This window comes from Tenrec ecaudatus, chromosome 3, assembly GCF_050624435.1.
Source record: "Tenrec ecaudatus isolate mTenEca1 chromosome 3, mTenEca1.hap1, whole genome shotgun sequence".
Taxonomy (NCBI): Eukaryota; Metazoa; Chordata; class Mammalia; order Afrosoricida; family Tenrecidae; genus Tenrec; species Tenrec ecaudatus.
The window spans coordinates 42,865,838-42,881,365 of NC_134532.1; the positions used below are offsets into that span (position 1 = coordinate 42,865,838).

General features: G+C 38.5%; 1 pseudogene; it reads right to left on the reverse strand.

The window, feature by feature from the left end:
* Nucleotides 1-254: 254 nt before the first annotated feature.
* On the reverse strand, nucleotides 255-866 carry LOC142443373 (translation machinery-associated protein 16 pseudogene; annotated as a pseudogene).
* Between the last annotated feature and the right edge of the window lie 14,662 nt (nucleotides 867-15,528).

The window sequence follows — 15,528 nt, forward strand, 5'->3', positions numbered from 1 at the left end:
TGTCTTCATTCAAATTAACTCCTGCCCCTCCAAATTCAGGTTAAAAGGATTTTTTGGTCACTACATTTTAACAAATTAATACAAACTATAAAGCAGTCTTCCTTTTTCCTTATAATGTTAAATAAAAATTCTACCTGTTTTAAAACTGCACATAGAACACTGGTCACATAAGAGAATGACCACTTGTTGATTTACCACAATGAACAAGTGTAGCTTGATGCTCTCAAATGTGTTCACAGCTCAAGTACCGTCCATTAGGTCACTGGAGTAATTTCCTCGTCAGAGCTGCTGGATTCATCTTTTAGTTCCAATTCCTCTAAGACTTTGTCTACAGTTGTAAAGTTTTTCTTCTTGCATTTCTTGGGAATTGCATCATTTTTACAGATTTCCTCATCTTAATGTTTGGCAATTTCTTCAGATCAAAATCCCATTCCCTAAGTGTTTTCAGATTAGCTGCATCTACAATGTCCGGAACCTCAAGGCCATAGTCCTCATATTGCTGTCGCTCCCGCTCCATCGTCTGCTTGATAACCATCTCCCGGGAAACGTGTCACCGGCCTTGCCTGTCTTTGATGCTGTTATGTAACTCAATCTGCTCCAACTCACTGCTGAATCGATTTAAATAGCTTTTAATCCATGCACAAGCGTCTTTCTTTGAATATTCTACTTTTTTGACATCAAGATGATTTTGAAACCACTGTAGTTTTTCACCAATAATGTTGAGATGCAAGGCCTTCTCATTCTTCATTTTTTTGCTTTTTCTCTTGTTTGTGGGACTGGCTGGTGATCTGAGCGGCTTTTCTACTATACGGATGGGTGACTTTTTTCTCCTGACCGCCACTCTTTCCCTTGGGTGCTTTAGGCATGCTGCCTGCCCTGCTTGCCCGTCCAGTTCCAACGGGGAAAGATGACATGGAAGGCCTGGTGCGCGGCGAGCACACGCCTGCAGGCCCTCGGAAGCCGCGCAGTCTCCGACACCATTCTTTCCGAGAGTCAGATACCATCTCATGTCTTCACCACACTTTGCTGTAGCACCCATACCTTCTGTGGTTCCTTCAAAAGGGCACATACTGATCAGGGCCACGTCATAAGAACTAATTGTTCTTAGATTGAGCTAGGGTTAAGTGTGAACCCCACATCCACCCCTGACTCTGTGTTTTCTATTCACCTCTGGTTCACCTTCCACATATTTTTGTTATATTAATGCAGGGAACTTTATCAATCATCCCCTCGGAGCATATGATTCTTCTGTTTATAGTGTCATTGATTTAGCGCATGGTAATATATTTAAAACACAATTGAGAAAAGGAAATTAAACAAGTGTGCAGACAGTATTTTGAATTGCCTATGAAAAATGAATGTGAAAGTTGTACATTCTTCAGTGCATAGAAAGGAAGACTGAAGAAGAATCAGAGTGTTAGAATGTAGTAATGGCAGAAAACATTGACAGCACCCTGGACTGCTGAAAGTGAAAACAAATCCTTCTCAAGGACTAACACCGTGAGTTTCCTGGCAAGGCCATTTGTTACGAGAACTTAGTGCTTATTCTGCTGCCTCATTCCTTGTGTACTTTGAGAAATTGCACATGCTTACTAACACATGTCCTAGCTAACAGAGAAAATAAAAGACTGTGCAGGGCGTCCACCAGCGTGACATCTAACCAGAGGTGTTAGTCCTTCACTGGATAAAGGGTTGGTATTCCAACCTACATTTGTGACATGGTTTATCACATAAGCTCACCCTGGTGGACTCATACAAATGGGAAGACAATATTCATAATATATAAGAAACTAAACACCCTTCTATTGCCTCTATATTCACTCACATCTCCCATGTACGACTAAAAGGATCTCTTCTCTAGGACTTCCAATGCGCTACATCTCAATGGTAGCAGTCTCATCTTCTTTGCTACAGTAATCTGGGGTCACAGACCAACAAATAAGCCTTCACACAAAAAGGGCTTCAAATTTACAAGGTGGCATGATTGCCAATCTACTGAGTATCACGGCCTGACAAAGCTGACACAGAAAAGACCCACCTCAGGGAAATGAGATCTGCATAAGGGAAAGCATGCCAGAGACCAACTGCAAAGGCAGTGAAGGCAAAAAGATAGAGGGCGAACAAGACCTCAGAATTATGACACCCTGATTATGGTGAGTAAGGCATGGTGAATGTGCTCTGGAATGTCATTCAAACAATGCAAAGCAGACCTGTGTTCAAGCGCTGTCTTTTTGTATGGAGCCCAGGATATAACTGTTGACACGACCCCACACAGACCCTTGTCATGGAGTTCATTCAGCACCCTAGGTAGCTGCCCCTTTCATGGTTTCTCAGGCTGTAACGTATCATTGTCCTTCCCAGTGAAGTAACTGGTAGGAGTAGCACACAGACCATGTCCTTAGCTGTCAAACGTTTCTGTCACAGCACCACTAGGACTAAATTCCCTACTCCACTGGAGTTACCAAAGTAGCATCATGATATAGCTGCCCAAGCACTGAGATGCACTACCCAACCAACGTGACACAACAATAAGGCATCACTGGTGGGAAATATATGCAAAGCTAAGCTTCAAACATGGTGATATGGGAAATATAAAGAGGGTAACTAGTACATCCTCTCCGGATACCCATTTCTACTGAGTAGAGCAAATCTTCACAGAGTCTGAATAGACATAGGAATACACTCATGCCAAATGTAGGACAACAACCAGAGAGATAAATACCAGATGTGGTGCATAAATATATATATATTATTTTTTATAAAGCTACTTAAGTATGGAAGTTTATGATTGTGGCATATTACTTCAAATATCGGTAGTGTGCAGGGTTGAGGGCTTCCCACAGTGCTTACATTCATGAGAGTGAGCTCCATTGGAAATTCCAGTATCATCCATGAGTATTGATGGATCTCCATGGATTTTTCCCGATTCTTTATTGTCACCTTTGCTTTCTTTTAGAAATTCTATTGTAGTGTACATATTGTTTTTTTCCATATTTGTTAAACTTGTCAGCATTGAACTGAGTGTGAAATTGCTTGTTATGCTGTAGTGAAGGTAAATGCTTGAATGATTTTCCATCCCAAAGACGTTCCATGGCATATAAGTGTCCTGGTCTTTTTAATGCAGGAAGAATTGCCATTTGACTGGAGAGCTCATGAATAGTATTTACTTCATATATTCCGGAGGATATCAAGGGAAAATACTTTCTACTAAAACAAACAGGTAAAAAGAAGGTTTTTACCATTTTATTATGCCCATAGATAGTAAACATACACAGTTTACCTCAATTATCTAACAAATCATAAATTTAAATATCAGATACAATCATAATGGTTGGTGAGTTAATAACATATGGAGGAATTATATAAGTGGGTATATGAGAAATATATTTTAATATTTAAAAGTAATTCACAGGGATTAAAACTATATATGTGCAACAAAATATTTTAAGTGTAATATTAAAATAAATGTTGACACTTTATATTGAGTGCCATTTCTTTAGTCATAATTGTGGTAATTGAATTAATATATGTATAGGTTATACATATGTATATGTAACAATATTTGTAATTTATATGTTTATATTGTATATTCTAATAGATATATGGATAGAGATATAAGCTGTAATTTAGTGATTCTACTCATTGTGACTCTATAAGGTAGAATAGAAATATTAATTTTTATCAGAAAAATAATATCATATTTCTCATAATGTGTGGCCAATGTGTTAGAACCACTCTCCTTTCAGTTAGCGATCAAATGCTTAATATAATACACCGCTAGCCTTATGTTTCTGTGACTACATATACATATGTACAAACATACATTTATATTCATCTACAATAACATGAGATGGCATTAAATGTTTTCTGGAATAATTACAATTTTTTCATGGATTTTGTTTTGTTGATGTACCAACTATGTCTCAAAATTCACTTTGAGTGGATTATGACTCAGTTCAACATTTTAGGTCCATGTAAAAATGTACCCGTAGTTTTCTGAGATGATAGCTTTTCAATGGAGTACAAGGCCTTAGATTTCTCTCTTGGAACAGGTGGTGGTTTAGAACTGCCGAACTTGTGGTTAGCAGGCAATATTCAAAGAACAATTGGCAATTAAACACATTTTATCACTAACAAAAACGTGTACAGTTTATAATTAGAAGATCAAATTAAAAACTAGGGGACACAATGCAGATGTAACACTAAAGATGAAAAGCGGACTTTTTACTTTCCTTCACCACTACACCAGGTGAATTAGGTGTTGGCTACTAAGTCATAGTGCTGCTGAAATGAACAAAGTTGATCACCAACTTAATATGAGGTGATCTATGCTCAAAAAGATTATTTAGCATCCTCAAAAAAAATTTATGTAGCACTCCACTCTAATTCTTTGTCACTATAATTTCAAATGGACAAAAGTACAGTGGTTGAACATGTGTAGACAGTGTGATAATTATGCACAGATATTTATTTGATATCATATATAACTTATCTTTACATATTTATAATATATATAACAACATATTCCAACATGTACATGTAAAGACAGGGTATTATAAGATGATAAGACAATTTAGCCTCAGAGTGGCTTATCTGTAACTATTAAAGAAGGAGATTCACAGTGGGGAGAGGCCTTTAGAGTCACTGGCAGGTTCAGGATTGCCACATTTTGTTATTAGATGAGTGCTTAGTCATCTACACTACATATACTTAAAATGTCAAAACACTAGCTTCTGTCTCTTTCCTCATACATGTACTTAAATAACATAATTTATCCTTCCAACTCAAATATGGAGCATTGCTCTCTCTCAAATAAATTACACTCACCTCAAAAGTGGGTTCTTGTTATCTTGCTTTACACTCCAATGAAACTTACAGATTTTTTGTAATATGGAGGTACTTGTATCATTTTTCAAGAATCTTACCATTACATCTTCAGTGGTTCGTTTTTTCTTAATCATTAACATATGGGAAGCAGAACCAATTATGCATATTGAAGTTCACAATATGAAACAAAAAGAATAGCATTATACACTGAAGAGAAGTAGCTATGAGACAAGAAATACTTTGTCATGTAAATATTTTTTGATGTTTTAACCATGTTCAAAGAGAAATTGGCAATGAAGCATCCTTGAAGATTAACAACAACAGTAACATATGTAGTTTATAATTAGAAGTGCAAATTAAAAAGCTATGATGCACAGGGCAGATGTAACACTAAAGATGAATGTGGTTTCCTTTTCCTTCATGAACACAGGTGCTGTAGTAATGTCTAAAATTAATGAAAACGCAAGGGCAGGCATTTGTGCAGAATGTTCTTGGGCAATTGAGACTTTTTCTTACAAATTTATCAAGTAAAATTTCTTCCATAAAGAGTTGGTCAATGCTTTCATGACACAATGATCCTGAATGAATTTTCTGCCCTCTCCCCTGGCATTTCTCTTACTACTCTGAGAGAACAAAATAGATTTTACCAGCATACTGTTCCTGACAGAAAAAAGAAGTCCTATTAACATTCCCCTGAAGTTGTTTCAATACTTTTTTTTTCAAGATTTCAAAAAATATGCAGGTGTGAATAATTTGTGAAATAAATTACTTTTTTCCCGTTCAAACATTTAATAAATGCACTAATACTGTGGTTACATAGGTGGTACACATTGTGCTGGTAACTGGAACATCAGGAGTTTGATATTGACATCCTGGTCTATGGGTGAAAAATGAGACTTTGGATATTTTTAACTGCATAGGGCTCTTCTTCTGTCACTGTATCAGAGAATGTTCCATTATGATTCATGTGTTTATCAGTGGCTAATATTCCAGAAGTGGAACACTTCTTCCTTACTACTAGTCTGCTCAGTTGGGAAGTTCCACATATTTGTTCAGCATGGGTAATACTGCTAGTAATAGAAATACTTGCGTAGCTTCCATAATAAAATCATGGAAGTTTAATATTGTGCAAAACAGAGTAGTGGCAGACTGTAATTTGTAGAGATTTGTTATCATGGGAAACTTTTGATATAATTGGAACTGAGATAAAATTAACTTTATTGTCATATTTAACTAGGTATCCCTATCCCTTATCACAATGACTGAGGCAACAATCACCTGTATTTGGTATATAATGCATTAATTTGAAATAAGCTATTCATACCTACTATCATTAAGTTCTTGAAGGTCTCCACCATCACATCTCTGTTGATTTGCTTCTGAGAAACACCCAGCAATTCCCATCCTTCTACAGTAAAATCCACGGCCTCACCCTCACCAGTCACTGAGTCCAAAAATAGACCACATATTCAGTTTCATCTGAGGATTAAGCATTCAGATATGTGTGAAAAGAAAGATGCGGCTTCAAGTTCTGATCAACTTTCATTTGATAAGGATTTGACAAATGGATGTGTGTTCCATAAAGTCTACCTTTGGGTTTAGTCATTATTGTCATTCTCGAACCGTCTACATTCACTTCTCCAAAGATTTCAACTCATCTCATAGACTTACCAATATGAACACCATTCAGAATTTGTGCGCAAAACTTCCATTACCTTTAATCCTCTTTGCTACTAACTTTGTGACACTTCCACTAGTTGATTACATAGCAAACTTCACTGCCCATTTGGACTGTCCAATGCCAGTCTGTGTCCTATTGTAATAGTTTATGATAGAAACTCTCTACTATAAACACCATCATCTGCATTATATTTTTCTGTGTGTGGGTGTGGAGCAACACCTTCCATAGCAAACAATTGAATATATATTTTAAAAACAAGTTAATTTGGAAATATTAACAAGAGATACTGAAGACTGGAAACTTGTTTGTTTCTTTTAGGCCTCTTATCAACCATTTGAGGAGCTATCATGACATCAAGAAATGAAGGAGCTGGCACTGCCCTTTCTCTCACATCCTCTCTTCAGAGATACAAAAGGAAAGACATAACAATGGTCATGCCAAGAAAGCCACTGGCTGCAGGTACACTATTCTCTGCATGAACTGTGCCTGCTGTGAGCCCAGAGACAAGGCCATGAAGAACTTTGTAATAGAGAACAATGTAGACCACAGCCTTCAGAGACATTTCCATAGCAAATGCCTTAGTGCATGTGTGCTTCCCAAGCTGTATGGGAAGTCACGTTATTGTGTGAGTTGTGCTACTCACAGCAAGGTTATCAGGAACCAGTGACTTGAATCCCAGAACCTTCATAGGAAGTCTAAACCTTCCCACCCCATTTTATAGCTACAGGTACTGTCAGACGACCATCTCCAAAGCCTAAGCAAAGATTAGAAGCTGAAGGGAAACAAACCTGAAAAAAAAGGGAAACTGTTCTTTAAAAACAAAAGAAAGATAGAAAGAAAGAAACAAATTGCATAAAAATCAAATGTACTGTACAGTATTATGGATAAACAATGTTTCAATAAATTAATGAATATTAATTAATATGGTTAAACAAACACATTGGGAATTGTCTATGTTCCCAAATTTGGAAAACAAGTACTTGTCTGCAGACTGGTCGATGTGCATATTAATTTGAATTCTACAAAAGAGACATTTAAATTAACCCTCCAATTTTAAAACTATTATCATTATGACACAAACATAAAATGATTCTAAAGTAACTCAAGACACCTTTAATTCTAGATCAACGGAACTTCCAGGAACCCAAGATGGATGTAGAACTTCTGAAATTTGTGGTGATATCAGATGGTTGTTATATAAGATCTAGTAAGATAATACCATAAATATGCTGGTCTGTCTTTTGGCACTTATAAGCATCCTTAATGTGAAAAATAGTGCAAGCTATTCAAACAGAATAATAGGATGTTGTTGGGTAATTTAAAATCAGTAAAGATACTATTTTTTTTAAATCTGGAAAACTAGGCATAATAAAAAACATGGTATCAAGATGGAAGAAAATCAAATTAATAACATATGACAAAGAGATATTTCTTGATTAAAGTTAATAGAATGTAAAGAGATTACTAATGACGATCCCAGACTATAGCCTTGAGTATTGATTCAAAAACAGAACAAAGAAAATAAAATTCTTACATCTGAACCAATAAAGAGCATTCCTAATAGTTTGAGCATAATTTTAAATCAAGATTTTAATTTTATGCAAAAGGGGCAAAGGGGAAAAGCTACTGTATACAAACATTCCTGGGGAGAGGTCTAGGTGGTATGGCAGGGGCCAGACCAAATCTAGGGATACATATGGAAGCCAATTCAAAATGAGAGGGCAAAAGGAAAAAAAAAACAAAACGACATGGGTAGCAGGACAACAGGGTACTAACCCACCAAATGGGAGTGTATAGTTTATCTCCACAGGGAAAGAGGGGCCAGACTTCAGCCCGGTGCTCCATGACATGAATAAAACATACTAGCATGAAGAAGGGAACCAATAAAGAGGTTTGAGGGGCCGGCCACAATCCCAAGTCCGTGGACAGTCTCCCCTCCGCCCAGAAGAATGTACTTCAGAGGACCACACTGAAACTACAGCTCAGGGAAAGGGACATGTCTGATCAGAGCACACAGGTGCAAAGGAAGGAGGTGGAAGGGAGAGTGGGGCACATGCTGGGCCACCAAGCCCTGAGGACGATATTCCAGCTCAGAGCAGCCAATGCATAGAGAGGCCCATATGGCTGGCCCCACTATGCGGCACGACATCCCTCACTGACCCATAGCATTACGGGGGACAACACTGGAGACACTGGGAATTGTGTCCAATCTGACCCCACCACACCGAGGCAAAACACTAAAGGTGTGTGACAGAACAAAAGGGGAGCAGAACATTGAGTCCCAAGGGAATATAAAAAATAAACTTTGGGGCCAGGAGTGGCACCTCATCACACTCCACCAGAAAACACTCCTAAAGGTCAACAAACAGACCTTGAACTATTTACACCAGTGGTTCTCAAACTTCCTAATGCCTTGACCCTCTAATACAGTTTTTCATGTTGTGGTGACCCCCCCCCCCAAGCCATAGAATTATATTTGTTGTTACTTCAGAACTATAATTTTGCTAATGTTATGAATCAGGCGACTCCTGTGGCAGTGTCGGTCGATCCCCGCCCCCCCCCAAAGGGGTCACGACCCACAAGTTGAGAAATGCTGATTCACAGGCTTTTCTTTTTGTTGTTGTTTTGTTTCTTTTGTTGCTTTGCTTTGCTCTGTCTTATTTTTTGTGCATATTATTATCTCTGTAGGTCTATCTAGATAAGGTAGGCGGGACAAAGAATCTGGAAGAAAAAACAATGGAACCGGCAGTTCTGGGGGTATCTGGGAGAGGGGGAGTTGGGGGAAAGGAAATATGTGTTAACAAACGCAGGGGCAAAGGAACCAAAATCAATGGCAAGGAGGGAGTGGGAGACCAGGTAGGGCTTGACAAAGAGCAAAGTAACTAAGAGGAATTACTGAAACCCAAATGAAGGCTGAGAATGAGAGTGGAACATGAGGAAAAGAATAGGAAAGAGAGCAAAGAACTAGGAGGCAAAGGGCATTTAGAGACATCTAAATACAGACATGTATATATGTAAATAAGTTTATATATGATGATGTGCATATATTTATAGGTTTAGTATTAAGTTAGCAGATGGACATTGGGCCTCTACTCAAGTAGACCCTCAGTGTCAGAACATTTTTTTCTGTTAAACTGGCATTCCATGATGCTCACGTTCCTGACAGGATCACTGAAGACAAAGCGGTATATAAGCAAATGTGGTAAAGAAAGCTTAAGATGACCTGGTATCAGAAGACATAACATCTGGCGTCTCAAAGGCTTGAAGATAAACAATCTGCCATCTAGCTCAGAAGCAATAAAGCACACATGGAAGAAGCACACCAACCTGTGTGATCACAGTTGTCAATGGAATCAGGCATCAGAAATCAAAGGGGAAAAATCATATCATTGTGAATGAGGGGGAGTTCGGAGTGGACACCCAAGACCCATCTGTAGGCAACTGGACATCCCCTTACAGAGGGTTGTGGGGAGGAAAGCAGCCAGTCAGTATGCAGTATACCACTGAAGAAACATACAACTTTCATCTAGCTCTTTATTGTTCCTCCCCCCTACTACCATGATCCCAATTCTACCTTTGAAATCTGGCTAGACCAGAGGATGTACACTAGTACAGATAAGAACTGGAATCACAGGGAACCCAGGAGAGATAAACCCATCAGGACAAATAATGAGAGTAGCGATACCATGAGGATAAGGGGAAATTGGGATAGAAAGAGGGAACCAATCACAATCATATGGGTCTGGGTCTCCGCTCCGAACTCCCCCTCATTCACAATGATATGATTTTTTCCCTTGGCATCAGCTGTTCATTTTCCCCTCCTTCCCTGCTCCCCCCTACCTTATGCACCCTTGATAATTTATAAATTAATGTTATTTTGTTATATCTTACATTGTCCATCGTCTTCCTTCACCCACTTTTCTGTTGTCCATCCCCCAGGGAGGAGGTTATATGTAGATCCTTGTTATCGGCTCCCCCTTCCTACCCCTTCTTCCCTCCCGGTATCACCACTCTCACCACTGGTCCTGAGGGGTTCATCGGTCCTGGATTCTCTGTGTTTCCAGTTCCCATCTGCACCACTGTGCATCCTGTGGTCTAACCAGGTTTTCAAGGTAGAATTGGGATCATGATAATGGGGTGGGGGGCGGGGAGGAGGAAGTGTTTAAGAACTAGAAGAAAGTTGTGAGTTTCATTATTGCTACACTGAATAAAAAAGGTTTTATTTTATTTGGATCCATAATCCGTGGCAAAAACTGTCAATAAATCCCAAAACATATTTTATTGGAGAAAATCTTCTGCAAAGGATCCACTTAAAGTGTTGAAATCAACACGGGGAGCTTGGCTCAAGCCAGACCATGGTATATTCATTACAACATATTCAATATTTTTTAAGTGGACAATGAGTAAAGCTAAAAATTAATTAATTTTAATTGTTGTGTTTTTTGTGCAGAATATTGAATACACCACAGACAGGAAGAAGAATAAACAAATATATCTTGGATGGAGCACTAATGAAACATTTGGCTGCTAACTGCTCAGTCAGTAGTTTGAAACTTCCAGCCACTTCACTGGAGAAAAATAAGGCTTTCTGTTCCCACACATAGTTCCAGTGTAAGAAACCCATGAGGACAGCTCTACCCTCTCCTTTTAGGCTGTAATGAGTTTCAGTCCTTTCTATCGCAGTGAGTTTGTATTTTTTGATTTTTTGTCTCTTAGAAGAAGTTCAGGAAAAATGTCATTAAAATCAAAGATGTTGAGGTATTATTCCCTCATACATGGGACATATTACAGGAATGGAATAGTCCAGAGAAAAGAACATGTTTTTATTTTTTAAGTTTAACAAAAAATAGAACCACGTTCAATGGCTGTGTTTTACCAATAGGGTGTAGTTTAACAATACAGGGGATAATTATGTCAGGCATTGTGGAGATAGTGAAAGACTAGGCAGGATTTCCTTCTGTTGTGCAAAGGGTCATTATGAATGAGGAGTGCGTCAACCAGTCTAAGTATCACCATCCATAAAAAAATAATTCCCACATATTGACCAACTGTATACATTGCCATCAGATTCATTCTGTTAATGAAGCCCTGAGACGATTACATTTCTAAACCATGAAAGAGCTCAAGCTCTCATTTTCAGAAATCTATAGAAAATGTTTCACTGCATGAAGTGAATAAAGAAAACTGTAGGGCTGAAGAAATGCTGACACTAGACAAACAGATAATCCATGTCCTCTGGTAGAGCTTTATATCTAGACTCTACTCAGGAAGTTCTGTTGCCCACCGAATGGACCAATTCCTAAACTAGGAGGTGGACGCCTTATATAACCAGCCCCAAGTCACATAAGGAAGATCATCCCAGTAATCCAGTGGATTATACCATATATACATTTGATAGCAATAGATATCACGAAGCTTTATGAAGCCCCGTCTTTGTTCCCCTTCCCTGTCATGCTCTTACATTATAGACAACCCTCAGCTATTGGACATAGTGTTCCCCACAAGTCCTATCTAATCTTTATCTGGATAATGAAAATACCCTATGGATCTTTAATACCATTTTGTAGCTCAAGGTTCTTGAAGTCAAATTAATTCATTCTTTACATACAAGAAGCAGAAATCTAGGAAGTTTGGAGGTGGTTGAATGAATTTGGTTCACACACCAGCCAAATGTTGAAATCTTTCCTTGTCGTGCATAAAAGTGAAAGATAGTATTCCCAGGTTTTAGCTCCCTCAACTGGATGGTATTTCTCTCTGGCAATTCTGTGACCTGAAATTTAGCAGTAGATAATGTTGATTAGGGCATGTCAGTTTCTTGGCCTGCACTTCTTATCCTAAGTGGTTCCTTGTGGCCTCAAAACCATGCTCCAATTTGAGTGTTTGCATTAAATACAGGACCCATTCTAAATTCAGGGTACTCTGTTTTCTTCAGCCTCCTTAGTTGACATTCATGTCAGACAGGAGATATTTCTTCATCTCAGAGGATGAATTGATTCCAGGTCTTCCCAAAATGAAAACAGTGAATCTGAAGTCCTATATAGACTTGGGAGTTAAATGCTTATGTTGAGGATTGATCTATATTATTAAAGGTTGACCTACAGCATTAAACCACACAGATGAATTTGATATCACCTTAGGTGATTTTTCAGGCACAGCATATTATTTCAATCCAAGTCAATCAACTCACTGTATCAATTGTCTTTGTGCCATTAAAACACTACTATTGTACTTAAAAAGCAATTTAGAAAAGTATATGTGATCAATGGTTTTGTTGCTGTTGTCATTTATTGTGCATTGTTTCTAGTAACAATTATTTCTCTTTTTAAAAATCATTTTATTGGGGGCTTATACAATTCTCAAAATCCATACCTACATCCATTTGTCAAGCACATTTGTACATGTGTTGCCATCATAATTCTCAAAACATTTGCTTTCTACTTGAGCCCTTAGCATCAGTTCTTCAGTTTTCCCCCTCCTTCCTGGCTCCTCCCTCCCTAAAGAACTCTTGATAATTTATAAATTACTATTATTTTGTCATATCTTACATTGTCTGATGTCTCCCTTCTCCCACTTTTCTGTTGTCCATCCCGCATGGAGGAGGTTATATGTAGATCCTTATAACAAGTTGCCCTTCTAGAATTATTTCTTTTCATTTATGTTTTAGTTTATCTTTATACTTCATTTTCTGAATATAACACAAATAACCCCTTGCATTCCAGAACTTGGAAAGATTTTTAAAGAAAATCCCCCCAATATTTTAATGATCATTTAACTAAAGAATCAGAAATTATTTATATGTATTTTAAGTAGTAGTCACACACTTGTTCATGTTTCTTTTCCACTATCTCATCCAACTAATTCCTATACTTTTATTTGTTGATTCCAATGTAAATGTTCATCTTATGGTGACATTCCTACAGATTCTGAGTTTTTCATCAAAGTTCATCCTGCTTCTAGCTCCTTGTATCCCATGGAAACTGTATAATATTGACAGTGTGTGAACAAATGTGTATGGTAGGTGGAGCACATTTAGAAGCCCATAGTAATAGAGTGTGGCACCACAGTAGAGGGTGACAACAAGTGAAAATTGTTTTAGAGGTGGATAACAAGAGATAAAAGGAAATAAGCAGGACATACTAGAGGTGATTTGGCTAAGGCAGAGACAACCTTAACAAGAACTCAAGCCCAGAGGGAGGTGTATTTCCTGGTCTCTATAGCTCTTGTGTTTAAGGATGCCCAATGTTAAAGCTTTTGTGAAAGATAGCACATTACCAATAAGGAATGACAAGGTGTAGATAGACAGATGATGCTAAGAGTAAAGGTGAATGAAGGAAGAAGCTTAAAAGTATATGAGATGAAGGAAGGTAATGGCTGATGAAGTCACTCTCCTCCTGGCTGTGGAGCAGATGCCCTAGACTGTAGGCACAGGTGGATAGCAGCACGGGGAAACCCCAGGGTGAGGTCTTGTGACTAGCTCTCAGAGGGTCTCTGCAAGCCTGGGGTTATGACCACTTTTAGACAGCAGATGGAGCAACAGCTATCTAGTTGAGAGGAGTTACTAATAGGTGGAAGAAGGACAAGCATGATGGTAGGGTAAGGAGGAAGGTAAAAGGAAACAGAAGAAAGATCTAGGAAGCAAAGCTATGGATAGTGGTATAAGCATAGGTCTGTGCATATGTAAATACATTAATTCTGAAAATAGAGATCTTGACCTACATGCATATATTTATAAGGCAATACAATAAGATAGTAGATGGACTTTGGGACTCTGACCAAGCCCTCCCTCAATGCAAGAACACTTTGTTCTAACAACCTGACCTTCTTTGATGCTCACCATACCAGCATGATCACTGAAGACAAAATGGGTGCATAAGCAAATGTGGTGAAGAAGGAGAAAAGTGCCTGGCTATCAACATATATACCACCTGAGGTCTTAAAGGCTTGAAGTTTAAAAGTGGGTATCTAGTAGAGAAGCAATGGGCCCACATGGAAGAAGCACACCATCCTGTGTGATCATGAGGTGTCAAAGAGGTAGGGTAATAGGCTTCATAAGACCCCAAACAAGCAAGCAAAAAAACCCCAACATATTGCTGAGTATGAGGAGGGTTGTAGTAGAGACCCCACATCTATCTGTAAACAATGGGACATTCCCTTACAGAAGGGTCACACTGAAAGGATGAGTCAACCAGACGTAGGATAGTACTGATGAAACACAAATATTATTAGGTTCCTTGAGGCTTCCTCATATTCCACTATCATGACTCCAATTCTGCCTTTCCCTGCGGGCTAGACTGGAGCATGTGCACAGGTACACAAAAGAGATAAGAGTTCACAATATACCGAATCCAGGAACAGGAATAGGAGTATTAATACCAGTCGGGGAAGTGAAAGGCAGGGAGGGGAGGGGAGGAAGGGGGAGCCAATCACAATGATAGACTCATAATCACACACACACACCCCGGGGAGAAACACAGAAACCATGGGGGAAGAGAGATAGCAGTCAGTGCAAGATATGAAAATAACAATAATTTAATATTTATCAAGGGGTGGGGAGAGAGGAAGAGAGGGGATAAAAGGAGCTGATACCAAGGTCTCAATGGAAGGTAAATGTTTAGAAATGAATGATGGAAATATATGTACAAATATTCTTGATACAATTGAAGTATAGATTGTTATGTGCCCCAATAAAATTATCTTTTAAAAAAGTACATGAGATGGATTAAGGAAAGAGATGACTTATCATCCATTCTGTCATCTTGGGCTAGAGCATGGGTTTCAAGCTCTCTAAGTAATGTTGACAGATGACAAACAACACAAACTGGGAGAGGGCTTATTGCCTTGGATTCTAGGATATCCCATCCATAGTCTTGGTCTTCTAGGGAGACTGGATTAGCTAGTGTCCGGCCTGGAGCTTGAGAATCATGCTTAACCAGGAACTTGGAGGGAGGGAAACAAAAATGAGTGTGGTGGCGAGAGGCTGTGCTTCGATAAAGGAGGGCAGCATTAGTCTGAATGACTAG